At 36.1% G+C, this 26,257-nt stretch overlaps 1 protein-coding gene and 1 long non-coding RNA gene across 4 annotated transcripts in view; one reads left to right on the forward strand and one right to left on the reverse strand.

Annotated features, from left to right (window-relative positions):
- Gabrb1 (gamma-aminobutyric acid type A receptor subunit beta1) overlaps nucleotides 1-26,257 on the forward strand; it is a 382,896-nt gene that overhangs the window by 211,460 nt on the left and 145,179 nt on the right. The gene's annotated exons all lie outside the window — the stretch shown is intronic.
- LOC104873493 lies at nucleotides 8,084-24,465 on the reverse strand. 2 transcript variants are annotated; one of them, XR_783490.1, is made up of 4 exons: nucleotides 24,406-24,465; nucleotides 8,817-8,915; nucleotides 8,426-8,498; nucleotides 8,084-8,178 (listed from the first exon to the last, which is right to left on the reverse strand). It is a non-coding gene; the product is annotated as an uncharacterized LOC104873493 (long non-coding RNA). The 2 variants fall into 2 exon arrangements; XR_783489.1 differs by having other exon boundaries at nucleotides 24,377-24,447.

Consider the following 26,257-nt stretch of genomic DNA (forward strand, 5'->3'; position numbering starts at 1 on the left):
TTCAGTAAGAACAAATTACCCGCAGTCAGTTCTCACTAGCTATGGGGTTGTGTTCTACAAATTTGCTGTAAACACTGAATTAAAACACACCAAGCCACTGCTCCTAGATGAAGTACAAGGTTAAGTTCCTATGACCCTCTTGTCACATTTTCATCAACCTGTTCATACATAGCCTTATTTTTACTGTGAATGTGCCTAAAGACACCCATATTTATTTAATACTTATTGCTAATTCATTAATATCGCACCTATAGCTAATAGCATTGTAACTCATGCCTGAATGAAGCTTATTTAGCACATGCATTTTCTCAGTGAAGCAGACCACAGCATTTTTTGTATAGGAGTATTAATCAGCACTTCAGCACTGTGCTGAGAACCATATTAAACAGTTAAATTTTCCACAAAAATAATAAAATAGTGTCATTAAATATACTGCGAAAAGTACTCTTGTTTACAATATGAACTGAAACTGGAAGAAAGAAGAACAGTATCTTCTTCAACTTCACATAGGAACAAATGCTGGGCAACTCAATTTTTCTCAGCTCTGCACATATCTGTGACTGACTACAGAAACAATGAATTTTTATTTGAGGATTACAAATTAAATTTAGCAAGTAGGTGAATTCATAAATATGGAATCCAAGAATAATAATAACCGACTACTGTGTATGTTTCTGTGATATAGTGCAACAGTAATGGTCCCCAATAAGTCTGGCTTGCCCAGATCTATATCTATGTCCTCTATATCTCTCACACAAATGCTGGCTTCGGCCATGAAATCTCCTTTGGCCCACAGGAGACTAGTAGACTAGTAAGTATTAGTTAATCAGGGCTTGCAAGAGACATGTACATTACGGCTTGAACTCTGAGAACTCTGCTGCCTTTGAAGAAGTCAGAGCTACCTGACCAAGGAACTGTCCAGCAGACAGCCTGTGACAGCCATAAGAAATGTGGAAAAGGCCACCCTATGCCAGCAACAGTACAGCCACAAGATGACAACAGTCACCTAAGCGACTATAAACCACTCAGCTGGAAAACTGCCCAGCTCAGACCGTCCAAAATTAATGATCTACAGATTATGAGGAAACAAAATAGCTGTTGTTTCAAGTTCTTAACTACTGAGGCAATTTCTTAAAAGTAACAAATACCTTAGACTGCCTCTGTATTCTCCAAGTCTATAATTTCAACAATCTGTTTTAAAATTGGGTACTTTAAAGAACTCTGCAATTTATTTGCAGGAAACCTCCTAATCTTAAAATATTTTACTTCTCACTTACATTTCATAATAGAAAAGTTTCCTCTATATTCTTAGTAGCATGAGTGCTCAAGGATGAAATTAAACATCTCAGCATGCAGGCTTATGTTAAACAGTGTCATTCCTTACGTCCCACATAGTCCAACAAGGAGCAATATTCCTGAGGCAATTGCTTACCTCTGACATCAACTGCAGGGGGTATTTCTGTAGCAATGATAGCACCTTTTTGGTATCACTTTACTTGATTTTAAAATTTTATCTATTTATTATGAGCAACAGTATCCCAAGTCTCTCTGGCTTGTAAATATTTTTTAAATTCCCTTAATTCTTTCCCAGTTAGATTGTGAGCTATGAAAACTGAAACCATGTTATTTAAGGTAATATTTCCAGCAATGCCTATATGAACATTTTTCATTTGTTATGTATGTGTACATATGCTATAAAAGATGAGGGGTGAAAGTCCTCCTGTTTCCTTTACAGAAATGGAATATGAAATGTATGTAGATGAGAAAAATAGTATAATAAAATGTACATGTAAATATCTACATACCAGTAATAATGAAATGGCATTCAAGATCTAACCGATTATATTAATAGATTTATTTATTTTGATATGTTTTCTATTTTTAATGGTAAGCTTGACAGTGTGCATCATATTAAAGAATATTGCCCTACTCTACTTATTTTGTGTTTAAAAATAAGGGCTGTTAAGGGAACTAAGAATCAGAGAGGACCTTGTCTTTGGAAATACAATGTTATACTTGTAGACTCTGGAAATCAAAGCTCTTTACAAGAAGATTACTTTGGTTTGCGATGCTAGCTGTTATGACAAATGTCTAGATGTCCTCCCAAAGCCTCATGCAGTCATAGATCGGGCTTTTCAGATGTGGCTGGATCTAGAGTGTGTGACGCTAGGATCAAAGTGTATGATTACTAAATTAGCCCAATGGTTGGATTGGCATAGTTCTGGGTAGGATTAGTGATGCCTCAACCTGGATGTGAGTGCTACCTGCCCTAAAGAGAGGGGAGCCTGAATAAGATACCGAGGACAGAAAGAGGGTCATTGCTTGTCACTTGTCTCTTGCTTGCTGTTTGCTGCATTCTGGCTGCACTACTTTGCTGTGGATTGTTTCTCTTCTGTGATACCCTGTGCCACACCACCCTTCCGCGGAGCAAGACTATTATGGACTGAAACCTCTACAAACTGTGAGCCTAATAAACCTTTCCTCTTTTAACTTTGCGTGTTTGTCTCAGCAGTGAGAAAAGTAACCAAGACACAAGGGTTCCTGCACCACAAGGTTATATTTTTGTCTTTGGAAAAAAAAATCCTGTATGTTTAAACTGTAACACTAGGAAGTCAGATCCTACTGAGGCAGCCAGACAGTGAAAAGTTCCAGGCAAAAAAGAATTGAGGAATCTCTCTTCCACTGAAGATTTTAATTAAAGAATCTGTCTTCCATTAAAACTAGAAGTAAAACCTTAATCTGTAACAAGTTTTTTATTATTGTAACTTTTTTTTCTAATCACAACCTTCTATTTTGGGGTAGTTGTAATATTTTTATTTTAATATCTACACAGTGCATTCAAAGGTAAGCTTTTATATTTTTAAATCTCTAAAACTTGGTACTATTGAAAATTGAATGCTCACGGAAAGAATTTAAAGACTTTATGAGTGGACAATGCTGAACTTTATCTGAGCTTTCTAATCCCAGAAAACAGCAAGGCTGAGAAATCTCCTCCCCTTCACTGTGTGTTCTAAACTGGTCAATCACACACAGCAAACTCTTCCTCTTAGGACTCAAGTAAGACTCAGGGTCCTCTCCTCCTTATGTTTCCCAAAAAGACCCTTGATGTCTTTCTTGTTTACCTGCATATTGAGATAGAAAAATAAATTCTGGTGTTTGATAAAACAGTAAGAAAAGTTTTAGTCAAAGTATTGCCATAAAATTTAATAAAAGAAAAGAGAAAGAGGGCAACTCTGCACACGACAAGGAAAAATAAGGATCTATAGCCAAAGAACAAAATGGGGGAGTTAATGAATATAAAAGTACTAAAAGGAGACAGAAGAAGTATGAGGATTCTTGCTAAACTGGCCTAATATGATTCTTCCAAGAGCAGACTAAGGACTTACACAGCAAAAGTGAGGGTGAACTTGCTCAGGTCTCAACAATGGTCAGCTACCGAATATTTTTGCCAAACAGATTTAATGAGAGTCTTGCTAAGATGGACTGCAAGGAAGGGCACAGTAAGGCCTAGTTGAGGAAAAGGCTCTGAAGAGCTTAATTTGGTCAAAGAGTCTGTCATAGTATAAAACTGCAGCCTCTCTTTCCTTCGGTTGATGACATTTCTCATTGATAAATGTTTCCCTTGTAATAACCTACTTATAATCATATTCTTGAGTTGCTTTTTTTTTACAGTAACATGGAAATGTTTATGTTTTGTATTACAATGGAGCAGAGATTGTCAACTGGACTTTTTCAGAGGTTTCAGGAGTCCACACCTCTGAAATTGTATACAAATCTCTGGGGAGATGAACTTGAGGAAGTAATGATTTCATTTACAGTATTCCTCAGAAATCTGTTAGATATTTCTCATGGTTTAGTTTATTCTGAGATGGGGATAGAATTCTGTGATTTGACAACTCAGAATGTGAGATCTGTTCTGTTTCTTGGCAAGTTTCAAATTGATATGTAATTCTTTTTTTATTGAGACAAGACTGAAGGATGAGAAGATAAATTGCAGAAATTCTGGGTCGTACACACAGAATTCGTAATTCTATGCTAATTCTAAAAGGTTAAATAATCTTAAAACACCATTTAACTGAAACAAAGCGAAAGTACCTCTTTGAGGTGATTGGTAATATATTTTGTTCTATTTATATGGTTATTGTCATTATTTTAAATTCTAATTAGCTCTGTTAATCATTATAAACTCAGGAGAAATGAATAATTAGCACAAATCTTATTTGTTTCACCATTTCACACTTTCTTTGTAAAGCGAATTCTTTTATGGTGGTTGTGATGAAGAAACATAGGTATTGATCATCCTAAATATCAAGTATTTAATTTTCTTTAAATTGGGATACATGTTAATCAAACTTAAGTCTACTGTACTTTGAAAGAATTTCACCTCACAGAGTACAGTGTCTTTCTCACCATTCGGAGATATATAACAATCCTGGGATTATAACCATCTATTCATCAACTATTTATGCTATAGTTGCTGTTAAACCTGAACATCAAGAGGTAAAGCAAGAAAAAAACCTCTGTAGTCAAGAGCTTGCATTTCTTTGTGAGAAAGCAGACAATTAAAAAATAAATGAGAGACAATTTTAATGGTTACAATAGCAACTCCAGTACAAGAAGAAGGAGATGCTGGGAGATAAATTTCTTAATTCATTGTTTGTTTATCACTTTCTTTCTTTCTTTCTTTTTTGGTACCTGGGATGGAAATCAGGTCCTTGCGCTTGAGAGGCAGGCAGCAGAACTGAGCTAAATCCCTGGCCCTTGTTTATCACTTTCTTACTGTTTACAAGATAATTATAAGCCAAGGGAACTACCATCTTTTATTTCTAATAATTATGAATCCCTTCAATGAAACTAAAATACTGAATTTTTATATACATTGCATACATTTTATAAGTTTCTTGTGCTCACTTTACTAACTAAAATTATAGTCTGTATGTCTAGGTTCTCCAAAATGTACAGCAATTGTTTCTTGTTTGCATAAATATGCTTGAATTTTTATTATAGAAATGTTCACTGTTGTAAGTAGAAGTTCACATCATGGCATTTAAAATATTGTAATAAAGGCAAATGGATATTTGCCCTTAGTTTACTGGTTAAAAGTTTTTTTACAGAATTTTCTTTGGTGCTTTAATGATGCTGTGTAGAATTTCATGAGTGGAAAGAATACTTTTGTAGTAGTCATAGAAACTTCATTTAGGAAAGATGTTTTCAGAGGACATATTAAAGTACAATTGCCCAAAGCCCAGGGATTTGTCTTGGTGGGCCACTGTCTGCCTTGCAAGCTCAAGGTCCTGAATTTGATCCCCAGTACCAAAAAATTTTTTAAAACAGATAAAAATTTTAAAGTATAATTGCCCATACTAGATAAGAATTTTACAATGATTTTACTTATGTTCTTGTTAAAAGTTACTCTAAATACAGAATACATATGAATTCTTATAGTATCATCTGCTATTTTTAGCCATAATTTAAATCATACCTCCTTTTTTTGTTTTATTTTGTTTTGTTTTGTTTTTTGAGACAGGGTCTCACTATGTAGTTAAGACTGACCTGGAACTCACTATGTAGCCCAAGCTTGTCTCGAACTCACAGCGATCTTCCTGCCTCAGCCTCCCAAGTGCTGGGATTACAGGAGTGTGCCACCATGCCCTGCAAGTCATACCTCCTTAATCGCAAACCTTTAACTCCTTAGATGATAAAAATGAGAACTGAGATAAACAGGAAAAAAAAGATAAAGCCAGAGCTATACATATTTTAGGTCATGGATCTTTTTTAAGGTCTCAAGTGTCAAAGCTTCATTTATAAAATAATAATAATTATTATTATTACTGTAATGATAATACAAGGTGATAATGAAGTATATACATAATTAGGAGATCCAGGGAAATAAAAACTTTCAGTACAATTCATAAAATTTAATTTTATTTTCAGTTAGGGATTAAAATATCAATATCAGGACTGTATAATTTCAGATGAATATCCTAATATAGGCTCTTTTTAAAATTATTGCGCTTCTTATAATTCTATTGGGAAAGATTTTAGACAATAAAGTTTTCAAATGCTAAAAGATTATAAAAGTCAATTTAACACTATCATAACAGGCCAAAATTATATTGCTATATGAATATCCTTGCCTGCAGAGATATTTCTTTGATGATCACATTTGAAGTTCACCTGGTGTTTGAGAACTATTTTCTATGACTTACTCTAACCAGGTTTTATTTAAGTTGTGTTTCTTTCATAGAAAGACTATGGAAATAGAATAATGACATAATAGGAGAAAATAATGACCTGGTAAGAGGTATGGGATCTGTTTGATTTTTATGTTTGTTTTTTTGTTTTGTTTTGTTTTGTTTTGGTACTGGAGATCAAACTCGGGTCCTTGTGCTTGTGAGGCAGGCAGCAGAACCACTGAGCTAAATCCCCTGTTGGTAATTTTTGACAGAAGTTGTTAAGGTTTTCTGAATTAATTATTAGACTATTACCACTTAGATATTGTGTTAAGCTCTGTGTTATATTATTTCCTAAAAGATAATGCTTAAATAGTAAGCATTAGTAAGTTCTTCATGTTAATATGTCAGAATTTTGTAAACTAAATTAAAATGTACTGGTGTACTGGATTTTGAGTAAAAGGAAAGAATGAATACTATCTTTCTCGATATGTCAGGGAAAAAGTTGATTCTGAGACAGTCTGTCCTTTGAGGTGATTAGCTTTCTGACTTGAAAATACCGTATGCTTTGTGCTCAAGAAGAATTGGAGGAAAATCAGATAGAATTCTAATTTAAATACATGTACAACAGTCTTTGGTTATAGTATAAAATTCTTTATATTTTGTACAAAAACTAATGCTTTTGGTAAGATGAACTATTCACAGTTTGGGGATTTTTCTTTAAAAAATAAAGTAAAATAAATGAAATAGGTGGTATTTTCCTACTGAAATAAATGCCATGGGGCAAAATTAGCTAGTGAATCTGCTGGGCTGGATGGTAAGAGCTATAGTTTAAAGTAGGCGATAAGGAAAAAAAATAAATAAAGTAGGCAATAAGGGAATGAGTGCTTAAGAGTGAAACATTTGGGAAGTTGGTAAGACGGGACAGAGCAGGAGGGAAGAGCGTTCCAGGGGAAGAAGCAGCGCAAGTTCAGAGTTTCTGAAGTAGACACTAGGGACATTGCTCAGGGTAACCATAGCTCCTACGACTACGATATTCAAACTTCCTGTGTCTGCTCCCAAGAAATTGCCTTCAATTAATTCTCAGTTTGCAATCCTTCCATTTCTTTGCTCCAATCACAGCCTTGACAGAATGATTTCATGTTTTTAAATTAATTTTATTGGTACATTTTAAGTATACAATATAGTGACATTCATCACTGGAGATTTGTGCCTTTACATAATGTATCTTGGTTCTTATTTCTTCCCGTTCCCCTGCCCTCTGTTCAACCCCCCACCCCTCCCTATTTACAAAGACTTTGTTTCCGTTTCCTCACATTAATTCCATTCCCCTCTTTCCTTTCCCTGCCCCTCCCAATTCCTCTTCCCCTTTGCACCTTTTCTTCCTATTCCACATAATATTTTCAATGAACTCTTTTTCTATAAAACACAGAAAAGATTATTGACCAGACTTTATGCTAATACTACTTAAGCCCATTTTTCTTAGACTGGGAGAAAATCTGTCCAAGACAAAAAAAAATTGCAACCAACCACAAACATCCAATAAATAATCTCACCACATTTATTCTCTCTGAGTCTCAATGGCTCTACCATGCAGGTGCAAACTAAATAAAATTTGGCAAAAAGTGCAGCTGTCAGCAATGTTTATACTCTTGAAATGCCCTTGATATTATTTCTGTGGTTCAGTTCGATACTTATCATCCATGTAACTAAAAGGGAATGGAGCTGAGGCAATAAAAAAGTAGGAGGAGATACAGCGAGTAAAAATGTCATTGCCATAAAAATATTAACTCTTTTATTCCATATCCATTCATTTCACTTTATTCTGATATTGAAATACACACACACACACACACACACACACACAAGAGGAGAGATTATGCAAGTGGAGAACACTATACCTTTTTTTGTCATTCTGCAGGTTTTAAGAGGCATGCCACAGATACCTTCTTCCGTCTCAGTTCCTCTCCATAGTTTCTTGATCAAGCTAAATGTGGCTCTGCAGCTTTACTCATATATCATTTGGGGAAAGCACAATTAGTGCAAAATCCATCCATCCACCCATCCATCCACCCATCCACCCATCCACCCATTTCTCCACCCACCCACCCATCCACCCATCTATCCATTCATGTGTTCATTCATGCCCAAATGTATTCCCTCAGCAAATAAAGTAATAATAAATACCTACCTCATATGTGCGAAGTCTTAGAAGAGTAGGAATACAAATAACATTGAAAATAACTACTTACATGAATGCAATGTTTGCTGTACTCTTTCATATAGTTAACATGCCTCTTCAGTCATATCCTCAGGAAGTAAGCTCTAGGACAGATATTTATATGCAAGAAATTTATTGGGGAGCTCTAAGAAATACATCCAGTAGAGGCAGGATGAGGCAGAGAGAATCTGAACTTTACTTCAATTATAGCACAAGGATCAGCTGATAGAACCCTGGATCTGAGGTGGAATGAGTTCAGATTTGTCCCAAGTTGAACCAACAGGGCTGAACTTTTTGCACCCCCATGTATAACAGTAACTGGATGATGGGATGTTTTAGTTTTGTAAGGATTCCATAATAAAATACAAGCAGAAGAGGGCTTAAACAAACAAGATTTGGTTTTCTTGCAGTTCTTTTCTCACAGTTCTGTAGCCTCTAAATCCATGATCCAGGTATCAGAAGAATAAAGTTGTGATTCCATTTCACATTAATGTTCTGTGATGCTAAGTAAAAGATGGTACCTGTAAAAGAAAAAAAAATAAAGGAGACATTTAAACTCCAACATTTAAATCAAAAGAAGGAAGAGACTATGAGTTCCAAGTGTGTGGATTGCTCTGCCTTCAGAATGCCAAAGTGCCAACCAGCTAATACCCTTCTTTTTTGTGGTGGGAAATGAATGCTACTACATATTTTATTTAACCTCTGGAAAGATGTACTTGGTTCTAGACTAACAGATCCCTAACACTACACTAATGTGGTAACTCCTTGGATCTTACACATCTATCATTAACCATTTGGAGGGTGTATGTCTTACTAAAGTTTCCAAAATATTTTCCACTTGATACTGACGGTGGGGGGGAAATTGAACTATGAGAGAGTGATGGCGGGAACCTCAACTGACTCCACCAAGCAAGGCAGTTCATTCACTGAAGAGCAATTCCTGGAAAGGGACAGGGAGAGGCATTGCTCAGTGCTGAACCGTGGCGTCCATCACGACAGTGATTAATCCCTTTATCCTTATAGCACCTATGAAATAACTAAGTAATATCTCCGATCATGAAACTACTAAATGGTGGAACTGGAATAAGCTAGGGATGTAAGTACAATAATACTTGGAAAGAGGGAAACAACAGCTCGTGTTCTCAGGCAGGGTACTAGAATCGGGTGTTTAATGAAGAAACAAAGTGGACACATAATTATTTGTACATATTTTCCTCCAGATTATGTTTTCACTATGATGAGACTTTCCACATATTTTTTCTTCTCCCAACCCCAAGGACTTTTTTCAGATTCAGGGTGTGAGCCGAATAAACACACAGTATTTCTCTATGGCGAACTCAGGCCAATGAACACTAAGATATAAAGGATCTTTCTCTAAGGCTAGAAATCAATTGAAAATCTGAGGGCCTTTCTCTACCCTCTGGGACAGCCAATAACCAAATATGTGAACTTCTTATGTTAGTCAGGGTAAGAAATGGATGTCACATTCAAACCGGGTTATCTGAAGATAATTTAATTGTGGCAGTTTACAAATGTGAGGCAAAGTTTAGGGAAATCTATCCAAACGGTTCACTGCCTGGAACAACCAGTAGTGAGGACCCTTAAAACTGAAGTGTGAGAAAAGAGCAGAGCAGCTTTGTGAAGAAGGCACCGTGGAGAAGGAGCTGAAGTAAGGCGTGCTCGAAATTCATTGTCCTCCCACCATTGCAAAGATCCAAAGAAAGGCAAAAGGGGATGGGAGCCCTGACGGAGTCCATGTGAGGGAGCATGCCAGAGCATAGAGCAGACTGTACAATGTGTAGGGTTTGGGTCTGCAAGGCAAACATGCTTTCTGACTACGGTGCCTTAGATACCATCTGTCTGGTTTCGGTAGATCTTCCCCACAGTGTGGCCCAAGTGGAGAACATACTAAAGCTTCATGTTTATGAGCATGGGTGTATACACCTGTAAAGTGGTATAGGAGAGAAGTGAGATAGTATTAAGGGAGAAGCAAGAGCCAAAGGATATTTTATATATTTTAACATAATATAATAAAAAGTAAATAATCAAGTTGATGCTAAGAACAAATGTCAGATAGTTTGTGAAGTTTTTATGAAAATTATCCTTGTATAGAAGTATTTATGTAATTCTATAACATCCTTTAATATAAGTCCTCCCTGTCAGTGGGTTGCAGCCCATAGAAACTTCTACCGGTGAGGTACAGACACAGGGAGATTATTCTAGAACGATGTGGTAAACGGCCCAAAGGCTTTAAGGCATACACGTATGAGACTGAGTAAATTACCCCGCAAGTGAACCCAATTTCTCATCCAAATGGGTACAAAAACAACCACAGCTTCCATGTATAGAGTGCCTACTATTTGAGCTTTTATATGTCCCTTTACAGATGAGAAAATATGACCCTTAAAGAGGTGACACAACTTCCTCCTGAACTGAAAATGGTGGAGCAGGATTTGAATGTAGTCTGATTTAGATCAAATTTTAATCACTGTGTTAAACTCTACTTTAAATCACTTCTTAGAGAATTAACTGAGCTAAGTTACTGGAACTGGCTGGCTCAAACCTGCATCCTTATGATATTTATTTATAAGTATTTGCTGAAAGAATGTGAATGCATGAGTAAATGAAATATATGCTAAACTCTCCTTCAGTACAATAAGAAAGATCCAATGTGTGACAGGGAGAGGGAATAGAAAAAACATTTCTCAGTGTTGGCTATACCATATGTATTAGAAATGCATAGTTTATTGAACGCCAGACAGTTCTATATTGACTTTAAATATATTTTTATATTGATTTTTTTATATTGATTTTAAATAGTGTATCCAAGTAAAAATGGACTTCTGATAAGTATAAAGTATGTGGTAGGGTGAAAATCATATCCCCTTAAAGATGTGGTCACTTTCTAATCTCCAGACCCTATGAAAATTACCTCATATGGCAAAAGAGTAGCTATTACCACCTGTTGCAAACATGGTGGCTAAGTAAGGGATCCTGTTAGAAATAATGAATCCTGGGCACAGTCACATGGGTCTTTATAAGAAAGGGTCTGGAGACACACATGGTGACCATGAATTGTAATATGTCCCCTTGACTTCAGTGAGAAACACCTAGCAGACTCCTAAAGCACAACTCTGGATGTGGCTGTGGGTGACTGACACATGAGCCAGCAAACTGAAGAGGGAAATCCAACCCAGACTGTGGGTGACACCAACCAATGAGATTATAGCCTGGATGGTTTTTAAAAGGAAAGAAAAAGGAAATGTGTCTACTTTGAAGAGCTCCAGCCTTGAGTCATCAGTTTCCAGGTCTCCAGTATTCTCAGCCTTCTAACAAAGCACAGAAAATCTCCAGTGAATTTTCAGGCCTTTGACCTTGGACTGGTGCTTTGGACCTTGGACTTGATCCTTCTTGTCCTGTAGCTTCTGTCTTCTTGGGCTGAGCAACTACGGGATCATTCAGCTCTCCAGCGCACAGACTGCCATTGTGTACATCCCTCCACTCATCCTATAAGCTACCTAATAAGTGCTGTTGCATACTTATACATATATTTTTGCTTAATTCTGTCCTAAAAAACCCTAACTAATTCACATTAGTTAGACATGGAGGGAGGGGAGAAATAGGAAGGGGGGAGGGAAAAGAAGGAGGAGGAGGAGAAAGAGAAAGAAGAAAGGAAGGAAGGAGGAAAGAGAAAGAAAGAAAAAGAGAGAGAAAGACATAAAAAGAAAAAAGAAAGAAAGAAAGAGAAAGAAAAGGAGAAAGAAGGGGAGGAAGTGAAAGAGGTTATTGGAAGATGGGCTACTATCACAATTTAATGAATTCTTGATTTTTGAAGCTACTAGAAGCTAAAAGAGGCAAGGAATGCCTTTTGCACTGGAGCTTCTATAAAGACAGCCCACCCACTGATATTTTGATAATTTGGGGACTCTGGCTTCTAGAACTATAAGAAAATATATTTCTGTTGTGGTAAGCAACCAAATCTTTGGCACTTTGTTAGAACAGCAATAGGAAACTCATAAAATATCTTGACAGGATATATTTCACTACACTAGTCTAGTTTTGAAAGGTAACACATTGCAAAAATAAATTATTGTCTGTATAATACTGAGTGTTATAAGAAATAGAATACTGATTATTTACCTAAATTAAGGAAAATCTCAGCATTTTGTTGAAAATTGCTTTTCATTTCCCTGAAGCATGGAGTCTCGTTAAGAGAGAGAAGCATTGACCCTGAATTATTTAAGTGTGTGGCAGTGGGGAGGATTAGATGACTGGGTTTTCAGAAGCTGTCCTGCTGAAGGGATTCCCCAATAAGGAGATTGTAAGATGGAAGGAACACCCACCGCTCCTTCCTATAAACCCTGCCTGGAAACACAATGCCATGAGTATCTCTGGAAGCTAATACAAAAAGTCCACTCAAACTCAAGCACAGACAGAAAAACCATCTCTCAATATCTCCATGGGGGAAGTGTTTGGGGAGACACAGGAGCAGGAAGAAGAAATGTAACGGTTTTGCCCAGGAAGGATTAAAAGTACAGTAACTCTGATGACACAGATTCAGGTCTGGTTCACGCAGAGCTATGCTGCGGAGAAGGCCTTCCAAGGGTACAGCTCCATGGATCATGTCCATGAAGACATGAACACCAATACCTAACAGAGCTGGCTTATTAATTTTTCTCGAGTTTCTATCCTGCCATAACTATATGAGGACAAGTTTCTATTTCATTGAAAGAAACGCCAGTGTCTAAAAACAGTGCCTATGGCAAAAGTGAAATGGAAAGGAGCCAAGATACGGAAAGAAGATGAAGAGAGAGGAGGAGAAGGAGATGAAATATGTTAAGAGGTGTTATATACATGTACTTACTAACTCCCCTCAAAGTATGTAATTATTAGGTACTGCAAACTCATATTAATAAGTAAATAAATTAGCCAGTGCCTCAAAATGGTAGGTATTCATCAGTTGCCTAATGAAAAAATAAATATCCAATGCAATCCACATTAGGCATTTGGCCTGTGAAGACCCTCAACTGAGTGTCCATTAAGTGGAGTTGGGCTTTCCATTCTTTGGGAACATCAGAATGCCGATGGAAGACAGTCAAAACGGTGCTCGATTCCATATAACAGGCCCAATTTAAGAGTCTTACCCAACAGGTGCTCTCTTAAGGACAGAATGACGGTAAAGAGGTTTGAACATCTTCCAAGTCTTCCAATTTAGTCAACAGTAAGAAAATAAACTCGGGCTGGTGGCAAAAGTCAGAATTCTGGACCTGAAGCCAAAGTTCCTGATTCCCAGTCTTTAATCCTTTCTAGAGCCACACTGGTGCTGGTGGAGCTTCTAAACTATTAGATCAGCACCATCTTACTAATCATTAAAGATTTCTGTATTAAAACAACAGTACATGAGGGTTAAGAAAATTGATTTTTTTCTGTAAGAGAAGTTTAAAATAAATGTGCTATTTCAAGAGAATCATCGTTGGCAGCAAATGGAAATGTCATATGTTTAACTTAGGTAACAGCAACACTTGCATTAGTCATTTGACTTCTTTGGGCCTTAGTTCTTTCATCTGTAAAATGAGGAGGTTGAAAAGATAATTAGCAGCCACGTTATCGTCTTCAATGGGCTAGCAATCTGTATGACTCAATTACTAAATTCTGGAAAGGCTCTGCTTCTATAAAGATAAATCATTCGCTTATTGCTGTAAATGTTCTTAGAAGGAAATCAAAATTTATCAGATAGTAGTAAAACTGAGCCTATTGTATGGAGTTTTTATTATTCAGTAAGTCAAAGTAACAATAAAACAGTTTTCTGCATAATATAAGCCCCAGAGATAGACATATCTTGTGATTTTGGGACTAAATTAGTTTTTCATATTGACCAAAGAAATATTGTGAGCTGTTTGAGTCCATGAAATGTGCCCACACCATTCTTGGAACGTAATAGTGGGTACTTATGCCCACTGTGAAAGCCCATTGTTAGATTTTTATTTCTATACACAGGCATGATGAGGGAAATTATAATTACTTATACAATTTTGGCATTGTATTCATGTTCAACTCTCTTAGGATTCCAGTAAAAGTTTTCTATGGCAACACATTGATGATAGTCATAATTAGAGTCAGGCCACAGTATTTTTAAAATTTTGGATTTAAAATAATCTTTAAGCTCTTTTCGTAGGGTATTTAATTCCTTCTAACAATTAACTGTGAAGTAGTACATACTGTTTTTCTAGTAAACAAATGAAAGAAACAGACAAAATAAAACTCTGGATTTGTTTTATCCATGGCATTAACATTCACTCTTTTCTCATCTCTCACAGCCGCATAGGGAGGAGGAACCTCCTCCTAGTGCTTCATTTTGAGACAGGGTCTCACTATGTAGGTCAGACTGGCCTCCAACTCATGGAGGTTCTCCTGCTTTAGTCTCCCAAGTGCTGGGATGCACACCTCACCCTCCTAGTGCTTTAAACAAATGTCTGACTCTAAAAATGTTCCTCAACCAGAGCCACTTTTTTCTACCATTCATTAGCTTAGTCGGCAAGGGTGTTTAAGCTTTCTTCTGATACTTTCACTGAAATAATCAGTGGCTCCTAATGTTCAAATTCAGAAAACTTTTTTTTTTTTTGTGGTACCAGGGATCAAACTCTGGACCTTGCACTTGTGAGGCAGTGCAACTGTGCTAAATATTCAGCCTCAGAAAACTATTTTAAATTCTTAATCTATCCAGCCCATTTATAATATTTACATATTTATGTATTTTCTGAATACTTTGATTTTCAAGGTAGACACTCCTATTACTTCTTTTTATTTTTATTTATTTACTTTTGGTACCAGAGATTGAACTCAAGTCCTTGTGCTTGTGAGGCAAGTGGCGGAACCACTGAGCTAAATCCCTGGCCCTATTTCTTTTGATTTTAATGGCCTGTTTCTCTACCTCTAAGATGTCTTCAAATGTTCCTCTCTAGGTTTCCATAAAACCCTTTCTCATTCGGATTAACCTTGGATACTCATTTCTTGACTTGCAAATCATTACTTAGGACTAACTTATCATTTGACCTGCAAGCTTGATTATACCCATTTTCACCTACATGGCCTGTAAGGCATCTCAGATTTGATACACTGCACATTTTAAATTGTGACATCCAATTCAAGATTTCCTTTCTGCCTTGTTCCTTCTCCAAAATGTTCTGCTTCTACTCTAATCAATCCTAACTTTTAGACCTCTGGATTACACATACAATACTTCAATCTTTATTAGTATGGTATAACCAATGGGTTGTCAACTTCTTCAAATTTTATCTCAAAAATCCTTCAGAAATTCATTTTTTCTCCATCCTTACCTGTTCTTCTGTAGCCTAGGTCATCATCTTTTTTTTGGGGGGGGTGTTTATTTTTAAAGACAATTCAAGTGAGATATAATAAAAGCATCATCCAATATGTCCATTTAAAGTGTACATCCCAAAGGTTCTTGTCATGGTCAGAGTTGGGAAGTCATTCTCACATCAACTTTAAAGTACAGTCCTTGCATAAGGAAGAAATTCTGCGACTGTCTGTAGTCACAGACCTTTCTCTTCACCTTCCCTCTCCTTCAGTGCCAGCAGCCACTTACCTATTTCCTGCTTCTCTATATATTTGTCTGTTCTAGAGACATGTTAATATGCTGCAATCTTCTTACCATTACATATCCTTTTGCCCTCTTCGTGTCATTGTTTCTTATCCCTAGCCACCCACATCTCTGATAAACAACACTAATAGTACAAATGCTATGAAAATCCTTAAAAAAAGAATAGAAATTCCATTTGACCTAGCTATTTCCTTTCTAGGTATCTTCCAAAAAGAGTTTGATACAGACACACTCATGTTTGCAGCAGCACAACTTATAAAGCTAAATCTTAGAAGTGCCCCACATTGCCATCAACAGATGAATAGATAAAGAATATGTGACACACACAGTGGAGTGCTACTCTGTTGTAAAGAAATATGCATTTGAGTCATTCATAGGTAAATGGATGCACCTTGAGGTTGTAGTATTAAAATGAAGCAGGCACATAAGCTTAAAATTGTGTGGTTCCTCTCATATAAAAAACTCCAAACATAAAAATAAAAGCTAGATAATAGGAATTAAGGAGATCCTTTCCAAATGGAAAGGAGAAGAGGTAGGGGTAACTATTGGAGGGAAAAGAGATGAAAGACAATAATTGAAATAGGAAAAAATGGAGTTAGAACTTTCGCAAATGGGAAGGGGACCGAGAGATGGGCATGGAGGGGATGATGAAAGAATTAAAATGTGTTACACAGACCAACTCCTCGCCATCACTATAATTATTGTGTATTATTACAAATATAACTTAAAAGAAAAATTATATACCAACAAATTGAAAATCTGGAAAAGGATAAATTTTGGGACACTTACAACCTAGCAAGATGGAATAATGAAGAAATCTAAAGTGGAGAAACAAAAATGAAAAAGAAGATCAGATCTCTGACAGAAAGGCTCCCATCAAAGAAAACGTCCAGCCATGATGTCTTCACCGCCAAGTTCTACCAGACATTTAAAGAATAAATATCAATTCTTCACCAACTCTTCCTAGGACATGGAACAGCAAGGACCTCTTCCAAACTCACCCTAGAGTTTGGAAGACACCAAAACAAGACAAGGGAACAAGAGCAGCAGGAACTTTTTTTAAAAAACAAAAAGAAAGAAGAAAACATTTTAAATCTCCGTATTTGTACAATGCTGGTATTCCTGTTGTCTCTGTCTCTTCTCCACATCCCCCCTCTGCTGCTGAAGTCACCTAGGAAGTGAAGATAACTACTGCATCACTCTCTCGCTGAAGTACCTCAGTGAACTTCAAAACAGCTTCCTTCATGCTGGAACGCAATTCTAACTTCTACGTTTGATGTGCTTAGGGGTATATAACCTAGAATCTGGGCCTAAGCCTTCTCTAGGTTCATCAACTTTCTCTTCCGGCCAAGCGTTTAGCTTTATCAACACTGAACTTCTTTTATTTCTCCCTCACTTCCAGAATTTTACAATTCCACTTTTTGAATAAATGCTTTATTCTAATGAAGTACTTTCTTATTTGAGCAAAGATTAATGTCGTCTATTCTAAAATCTCTAAATTTCAGTCCTTTTATATAAATAAATCCTAACTAAAAAAATACACTGTAATATCAATTTATTTCAGTTTATTCTGTGGGAATGTATACATTTACCATTTTTTACACAAAAGACTCTTGGTTCTGAGGGTTTAGCTGAGTGGTAGAGTGCTTAACTAGCATGCAATGCCCTGGGATTGGTCACCAGCAAAGGGAAGGAAGGAAAGAAACAAGGAAAAGAAAGAAGGGAAGAAAGTGGGGAGGGAGGGAGAGAGTTAAGGAAAAAATGAACAAAATAGAATAAAGAAATGTTGATTCTTGGTAACTCTAAAGACTGCAATCTGATATGTAGTACTTTTAAAAATTACATACAGGGCCGGGGATTTAGCTCAGCAGTTAGGTGGCCTGCCTTGCAAGCGCAAGGACCCGAGTTCAATCCCCGGTACCAAAAAACAAAAAACAAAACAAAACAAAAAAACATACTAATTATGTTACAATATTATAAAGTACAGTTTTTAAAGTATGCAAGGAACAGCTATACTGAACACACATTTACAGTCATAGACCTCAGATAAACGTGTACAAGCTAGAAATTGCCTTTTACATTATTAACTATTAACTTACTCCTGAAGAATAAGTTATTTCCACTGTTTTGTTTTTCCCTGAAATATTTATTTTAGGAAACCTAATGATTGCTATGAAATGTATTACTTGAAGTCTGACAGAATAGAAATAAAAATTTAGCAATAGAATTTCATCTTCACGGGTTTTAACAGAAGTTTCCTTGAAGATGATGAAATATTTTGATCAAAATTATTAAGTTGTTTAGAACTTGATAAAACTTGGATTTTCAGAGTATAATGCAGTTTCCTCATTTTTAAAATGTAGCAGCAACACCATCATTTAAGGATTTCTATGTGTCCTCAAGTTCAAAAACAAATGCTCTATTTCCTTGACAAATGCTCTATTCACTTTTTAAAGAAATCCATTTTCTACTTCTTTTAGAAAAGAAATGATTGCTTTTCTACCTTTGTAAGACTTTATTAATGGTAAAATTACTATTGTAAGTTTAAGTTAGCCTAATTTATTATTTGAAAAGGGAGAAAAATAATTCTCCCTTCACTTTGTCCACATCTTAGACTGGAGTGTGTGTTCTGATTTTGTCACCTGCACCACTGAATGTCCCTTCACTCTGCCAGCATGGCTAGGTCTGAGCATTCAGTTTAACATTGCTGTGTCCCTTCTTCTCAATCCATCCTTTAGCAGAAACAGTTTTGGGTCCATGGGAATAGATCTCATTGTTGTTCTGGCTTTGGGGAAAGAGAAGATCAGACGGTACAGGACCCACTCTCCAGGAACTAACAGTTTCCTAATGATGTTTGAAGTCATCATTCATACTGTTCCTCCTTCATTCCTTCCTATTTAAATCAGTTGAGCATTTAACATTTCCACCTTTAATATGTCCTTTGCATATATCCTTCTCTATTTATTCTGCCGCTGCTATAGCTAAATCATACCTAACCATTTCCACAATGTGCTAGCTGGTGAAATACTTCCGGCCTATTTCGGTACCATCCAACCTGCAGATTCATTAGTCTTCAGGAGGAGGAAATTCAGTACTTAAAACTTCCATTTTCAAAGTTTCCCATTGTGTCCTACTGATAATAAAAATTTAGACTTGTATCATTTTGGAACTAAAAACACCCTTTGAGAAGATGGGGGACTAATCACCTGTTACATTTTAGGAACTTGAGGACCAGGAAAATCACTCCTTTTCATAGTTTTTAGTTCCCTACTTTTTTTTTTTTTTTTTTTGAGACAGGGTCTCACTATATATTTGACACTAACCTGGAACTCACTATGTAGCCCAGGCTGGTCTCGAACTCACAGCTATCCTCCTGTCTCAGCCTACCAAGTGCTGGGATTACAGGCGTGCGCCACCACACCTGGCTTAGTTCCTCACTATTACCTACAAAATAAATTCCAAAGTCATTATTATATTTTAATGAGATCACACTTAAATATCTAAATACTCTAAGGTATCTTTTGACAAATCCTCAAATATGATGAGAGTTCCCTCAAGGTGTTTTGTTACACTATCTTCTATTTGTGACACCAACTTGCCCATTCCTCCAGTTTTTTGAATGAAACAATTGAAGGGAATCATCCTAAAATTCTCTTCTCTTATAATGCTTTTTTGGGGTATTTTACCTCAATAGCTTTCTCAAAATATGATGCCAGAGCTTGGGCGATTGTATTTCAGATGTAGCCTGACTAGCATAACGTATCATTTCAATATATCTATTATCTCAGTGAATTTATTATCTTTGTTCTGCAACATATTAAAACGCATAGATTTTGTTCAATGAAATTTCATATTATTAGTTTAAATACAGCCTCTGGTCTCTGGGAAGCTTTATTAATTCAAGATTTAAATCATTCTTTCAGTGAAATTTGATTACATATCTAAGATAAGAAAGCAAAAAAAAAAGAACTATGTTAAGCAATTAATATAGACAGTGAATTCAGTAAATATTTTTCTGCTTTCAAAAAGTTTAGTCTTGCAAGAAGTCATTTTTAAAATGGATTATAGTACTCTATAATTTTAATAATTAACACATTTAATGAATTATATATTAAAAAGCAGAACTAAGAAAACTCTTCTATCTCTCAGTATATTAAGGAAGGAAGAATATTTACTGAGCCACTATTAATGTCATAGATGTTATCTATGAAATATTATCCCGGCTTTACCAATGGAAAGACTTGGACTTAAATAAATTTGAGCAAATTTAGAATACTGAGTCAAGATTTGAACTTCATTCTCTTTCATCCATTTGTCTCCAAGATAAGGTGAGATTTTGTTCTGCCCTTGTTCTGTCAGTCAGCCAGGTGAGAAAAAGGTAGAAAGGAAGTGAACACGTGTCGGTAGTGTTTGTATTAGTGAACCCATGTTAGGTCCAAGTAACCATGACCATTTCTGTGAATGTTCTCAGCTCTCGTTTAACAGTTGTTGTTTCTGTACCATGATATTCATGGTTACATTTCTTTTAGAAACAGGAAACGGTAAGTCTGTGCTCTCTAAATATCAGATTTTTTTTAATTTTTGACATATTTAATGTGATTTATTCAAGCTTTAGTTTGTGAAAAATTAAAATTGGAAACTATCCTTTGTCAAAATTGAAAGAATGAATAAAATTTGCTAAGTAAGATTCATAATTTCTTTTTTTTCAGCTTTAATTGAGTTTATTGGTACATTTTAGGGATACAGTACAGTTACATTCATTGTTGGGATATTATACCTCTACATGACAAGTCTTGATTCTCATTTTTTCCCCTTACCTCTGCCCTCCCTTCACCCCCTCCTCCCCTCTCCATCTACAAACACTTTATTTTCATCTTTTCATTCTCTCATATTTTTTTCTTTTCCCTTTTTACCCTTCCCCTACCCATCTCACCTTCCCTACACCTTTAGCTCCTTTCTTCCCATTTCTAAATGTCAGTAATCTTATTAGAATCTTATGTATTATTGCAGATTATTCACACCAGGGAAACTATTCGGTATTTACACGTGTGACTTATTTATTTCACTTAGGAGTATATCTTCAATATGTATCCATTTTCTTATGAATGAATCTATTTTCTCATTCTTTATGGCTTAGTAATATTCCATTTTATAGAAAAACCACATCTTCTTTATCCAGTTTCCAACGGATGGGCAAATGGGCTGTTTCCAAGTTTTAGCTATTACAAACTGTGCTGCTATAAACATGGGTGCACATACTTCTCTGTGATATGATTCTTTTAGTTCTCTTGGAAAGATACCCAGCAGAGGGATGGCTGGGTCAAATGGAACCTCCAGTCCAAGCTCTTTGAGGTATCTCCATATTGATTTAATGCAAGAAGATCAATGCTGATGTAAGATTCATGAAGCAATAGACGTTAAAGGCGCAAGTATAGGAAAAGGGAGAAATTGTATTCTTGCAAATGAGGCAGGAGTAAATTACAAAAGTGAGAACCCAGTGAAAAGAAGCATTCAAACCATAATTCATACAATGTTAAAAGGATGCAGAAGTATTTGGATTCTTACATAATGCAACTTGAAATCTTAGAAAACAAAATGAATCACAATTTTAAAATATCAGAAAGGATATAATAAGCACTGATTATCCGTTTCAGCTGGAGCATATCTAGTTATTGGAACAAATCAAATCTTACTACAAAGGTCTTCTTGGTCTCTTTCTTGTTGCCAGTAAAAGAAAAACAAAACAAAAGAAACACTAACACCCACAATTTAAAGGAGGAGAGTTCTATTTTGGCTCACAGTTTTTAGAAGACTCAACCCATAGACAGCTGGCAAGGGAGCACAAGGAAGGGTCTAGCAGAAGAGAACTGGACAGCATTAAAACCAGGAAGCAGAAAGGGAAAGGATGAGCCAGGAAGAGAGAAAGACCCTTCCAGGACACCCCTCAGTGACCCACCTCTTCTGACCTGGCGTCACCTCCTAGCCTCATGCTGGACTCTGCATTCAGTTTGGCTTAGCACCCCCATGACCCACTTATCTCCCAAAGGCCCATCTCTGAAGCCATGAGACTTTTGGGGGACATGCTGTCTAAGCCATAACAAAAAGACAATGACATACACCAGTAATTGTAAGTAAATATGTGTCAGTATTTATTGTTCACGTAATACGCGCCATGGACTATATAAGAAGTTGAAAAAAATAAGAAATTAACTAAAACTCATATCCCCTAGGAAATATTGATATAAAGAGATGTGAAAAATAATGACAAATACAATAAAAAGTGAAAAAAGAGCCACAGCAAATCTATAACCAAAGTCTTTGGAAACAGACAGAAATCGATTATTAAGTCTGACCAAGATTAAAAGAAAGATAAACACATCATGAATTGGCAGATTTAATACATTAAGATGTAGTACTCTAAACCAATTAATAAATGCAATAAAATGCCTATTGTAGATTTCATGGCATATCCTAAAACTTTAAATCTAAACATGTTTATTTTTACCTCCAAAATATTAATATAGTCATACGGGGCAAGTAAGAAGAACAAAGGAATAGGAGATACATGGATACACAGACAAAGCTACACACAGTTGGTTAGAGATTTGCTTACTAACTTTACAAAAAGTTGTACGACAATAAACTCAGTATGATAGTGGACTTTCAAAAGTAAGAAGGAAATGGTCAACAGAATAAGAATTGAGATTTTAAAATATATTTATTCTTTTATGACCATTTCAGTAAAAACAGTAGCAGTGGTTAATATTTTATACTTGTTTGGTGCACTTGGCTATTCCTATTGAAAGCATTTTGTTTGACTTCACATTTTACATAGTAGTGAATAAAGCTCAAAGAATATAAAATTAATTTTTGAAATATCAAAAGATATACATTACCATATTTAACTAAAGAAAAGAAAGACACGGGGATTGTAAAGAAGAGGACATTAGATAAAAAACGGTCACATCATAATTTGCAAAAGTAACTAAAAGAAAACATACCAAATATAATTGATCAGTTTTCACTATTCAAAATAGAGAACACTGAAATTAATATATATATATATATATAGTTTATATAGAGTCTATTTAATACATGAATGAAAATAATGTACATCTGTAGAACTACAAAGTTAGCTAATGTTTGGGAAAGTAGCCTCCATTCTAGTAAAAGTAAAGCTCTTGTAAGCAGTTTTGAAGATATTGCGCTTTAATTTTTAAAAATGATTTTTGGTTAACTTATGTTGGGGAATATGTAACAAGTAGGTAATCTTACAAATTGTGTATGACAATATAAATAGAGCTATCCCTCTGGAAATAATATAGCATTAAAATCAGGAGTGAGCACTTGTTGATGTTCTTTGAATATTCTACTGCAAGGTGTATACATCAAGAAATAATCTGAGAATGAAAAATGAAATATTGGAAACATTTCAAGGTTGAAAAATGGTAGAACAGTTAGGAGTATATTAATAAACCTTGTTGGAGGCCCTTCAGTTATTGGGGTTTGTTTCTGGAGGGACTTCTGAGAGCCCATTTTCTCTTTTGACTTCCTGTTGGCTGTGTAACTCTTCAACACAAATGCCCTGCTGCCATGATATGCCACTGTCCACCATCTTTGTAAGAGGCCAAATCTACAAGGCTGCCTAATAGTGAATCTTGAGCCTCCAAAATCATGAATTAAATAAACCGGATCTCTTTATAAAGTCAAGGACCTCAAGTACTTCGTTATACTGATGTAAAGTTCATTGCTACAACACATACATGAATTATTTCAAAGCTAGGAAACTGTTATGTAACATTATATTAAGTATAGGAGGTTGAAATACATATTGGGTAAATACCTACTCTTTTGGTAACATAATTCTTTGCCCAAAAAATGAAACATAAGTTTAGGTTCCAGCTTTGGTGAAATATCTTTAGAAACATTAGTTCAGAACATAAATATGTGTTCAGTAATCAAATTTGTGGCTCATAAGTATTTTATTTAACTGATACAGTGTTTGTATCATTTTGTGTTACTTATTTTGTTCCTCTATGATTATTTTTAGCTCCTTAACTGAAGTATAACATGCATTCAGCTGACTGTATATGTAGAGAAAAATCAATGTTAGTTGGTCGATGTGAGGCATCTTTATAAACGTATACACATGTAAGTACCTCCCAGAACAAGACACTGGATATTTTTAGCATTCCAAATAATTTTTTATTACCCTTCCTAGATACTACCTTAGCTCAAGAAATATTGACTAAGAAACAAGATATATCATGTAAAGGTACAAATTTCCAGTGATGAATGTCATCATATTATGTGTCTAAAATGTACCAATAAACTTACTGAATTAAAAAAATAACCACTCACCTATATCTTCATCTATAGGTTTTACTTACTCTTGAACTTTGGCTAAATTTTCAACCTCGTGCATCTGCTTTGTTTTGAGTCTGTGTAACCAAGGACAGCGGAGTTCATATTATTCCCTTATCAGTACTTCATTCTTCCAGTGCTGTGTAGTATTCCACTTGTGAAGATAATACATTCTAATTATACATTTTCCTGTTAGTGGAATTCTTGAATTACTTAAAGTTTGGGTGATTATAAATAAATTTTCCTGCAGATGTCTTTTTGTGAATATATACATTCACCTATACATAGCATATGAATAAGAGTAGAATGGCTTAGTGGAAGGCTATGTGTATGACTGTGTTACCAGATACTGGCACTGGCACATTGTTTTAGGAGGAAAATATATTAGAAACAGTCCTGTCCAACACAACAGGGCCCACCTTTTCATGAATAGCTTTATTTATCTTGCTTGTACCAGAAAGGCTGATCCGCCTAACAAATTCAGGACTTAGTAAAGTCAATCGTCTGTAATTGTAAGCATTAAAATTTTAGTGAGAATGGCTTCAAATTAACAATAGGTGAACTTTTCCCAAGTGCAGCCGACCCATCTACTCAAGAGCAAGGTTACCTCAAAGTCAAGAGCAGTGGTTGTTTTTCCCTTCCCCTGTGATGCGGGGAGTGGATGCAGGCAGTGCTCAGAAGGCTTCCCAGAGCAACTTGGCAGCCGTCCTGGCTCTGCTCTGCTTTGCCGCTGCCTGCTTCACAGCCTAATCAGCCTGACTCACTCTGCACCACCACGGGGCTCAGCGTTCAGGCCGAGGCAACCGTCTTTGCGTGCACTGCTACTGCAAGGATCTTTCTTTTTCTTGTATTTCACTTAATAAAATTAGTCACCACCCATGGTAGATTAGCGGTGGCAGCTCAGCTTCCTCGGATTTACATGAATGTATTCTCAGCAGAGAGATCAAGAAGCAATTTGTTCCGTTGTTGGCCTTGTTAGGAGTCCCCATCATCCAACCCTGTAGCTCGGTCTAAATAGATTGTTTGTGATTATTTATTATCTGGGGTGATTATGACTACTCTTGCAGGCAGCTACTCAGAGAACATTTCCAGAGTTTAAATTTTTCTGAGCTGTTTTTATAAGAGGAAGAGAAAAAAAGGGAAAGGTTAAAAAAAAAGTGGGCTAATATATAAAAATCTTGGCAAATTACAAACACTGATCCACACCCTCTTTTGCCAAAGTAATTGGGCTACTTCTCCAGAGACAAGGGCTGTGTGTCCACTTAGGCCACTCCCATGCTCTGGACATCCTTAGTCAACAAATAGGAACACAGATTTTGCAGAGTGGTAGATGTAACCATGGCATGATGTAAAGTGAGAAAAGACAGTGTCTCCAGAAGGCCCTACCAAATGAGAGGGAAGAGGGAGGCAAGGGTGATGATACACAGCTACCCTCTGCCCTCTGACACCTAAAGATAACTCTAACTACACTGGAAGGAGCTCAATCCCAAACCAACAAGCACTAGAAACAAAAAGTACTTTTCCTTGTATGGCATAGAGAATATGGGGAGTCTGGGGGATAATTAAGCATGCAATACTTCATTCTGTCCCATATGGAAAGTGTGCATGGCAATACTACTAACATAATAGGACTTTGGAAGGGATTTGGCTGAATTGGGCCCCTCGAAGAGATAGCGAGATGCCTACCGCTTAGTGGCATTCAATAACATTAGCTGTCTGTATTATTGTAACTGCCATTGTTCTTGCCTTTTTCTCTTTCTCCCTCATCTTCCATCCTCTTCCAGCCTCCAATTTCTACATAAGAGAACCACACTTTGCATGTACTCATTAAAATGGCCCAAAGGACTGGAAAGAGCCACAGCAAATCCATATATATAT

Source organism: Fukomys damarensis, unplaced genomic scaffold (assembly GCF_012274545.1).
Source record: "Fukomys damarensis isolate Sample0158 unplaced genomic scaffold, DMR_v1.0_HiC HiC_scaffold_35, whole genome shotgun sequence".
NCBI lineage: Eukaryota > Metazoa > Chordata > Mammalia > Rodentia > Bathyergidae > Fukomys > Fukomys damarensis.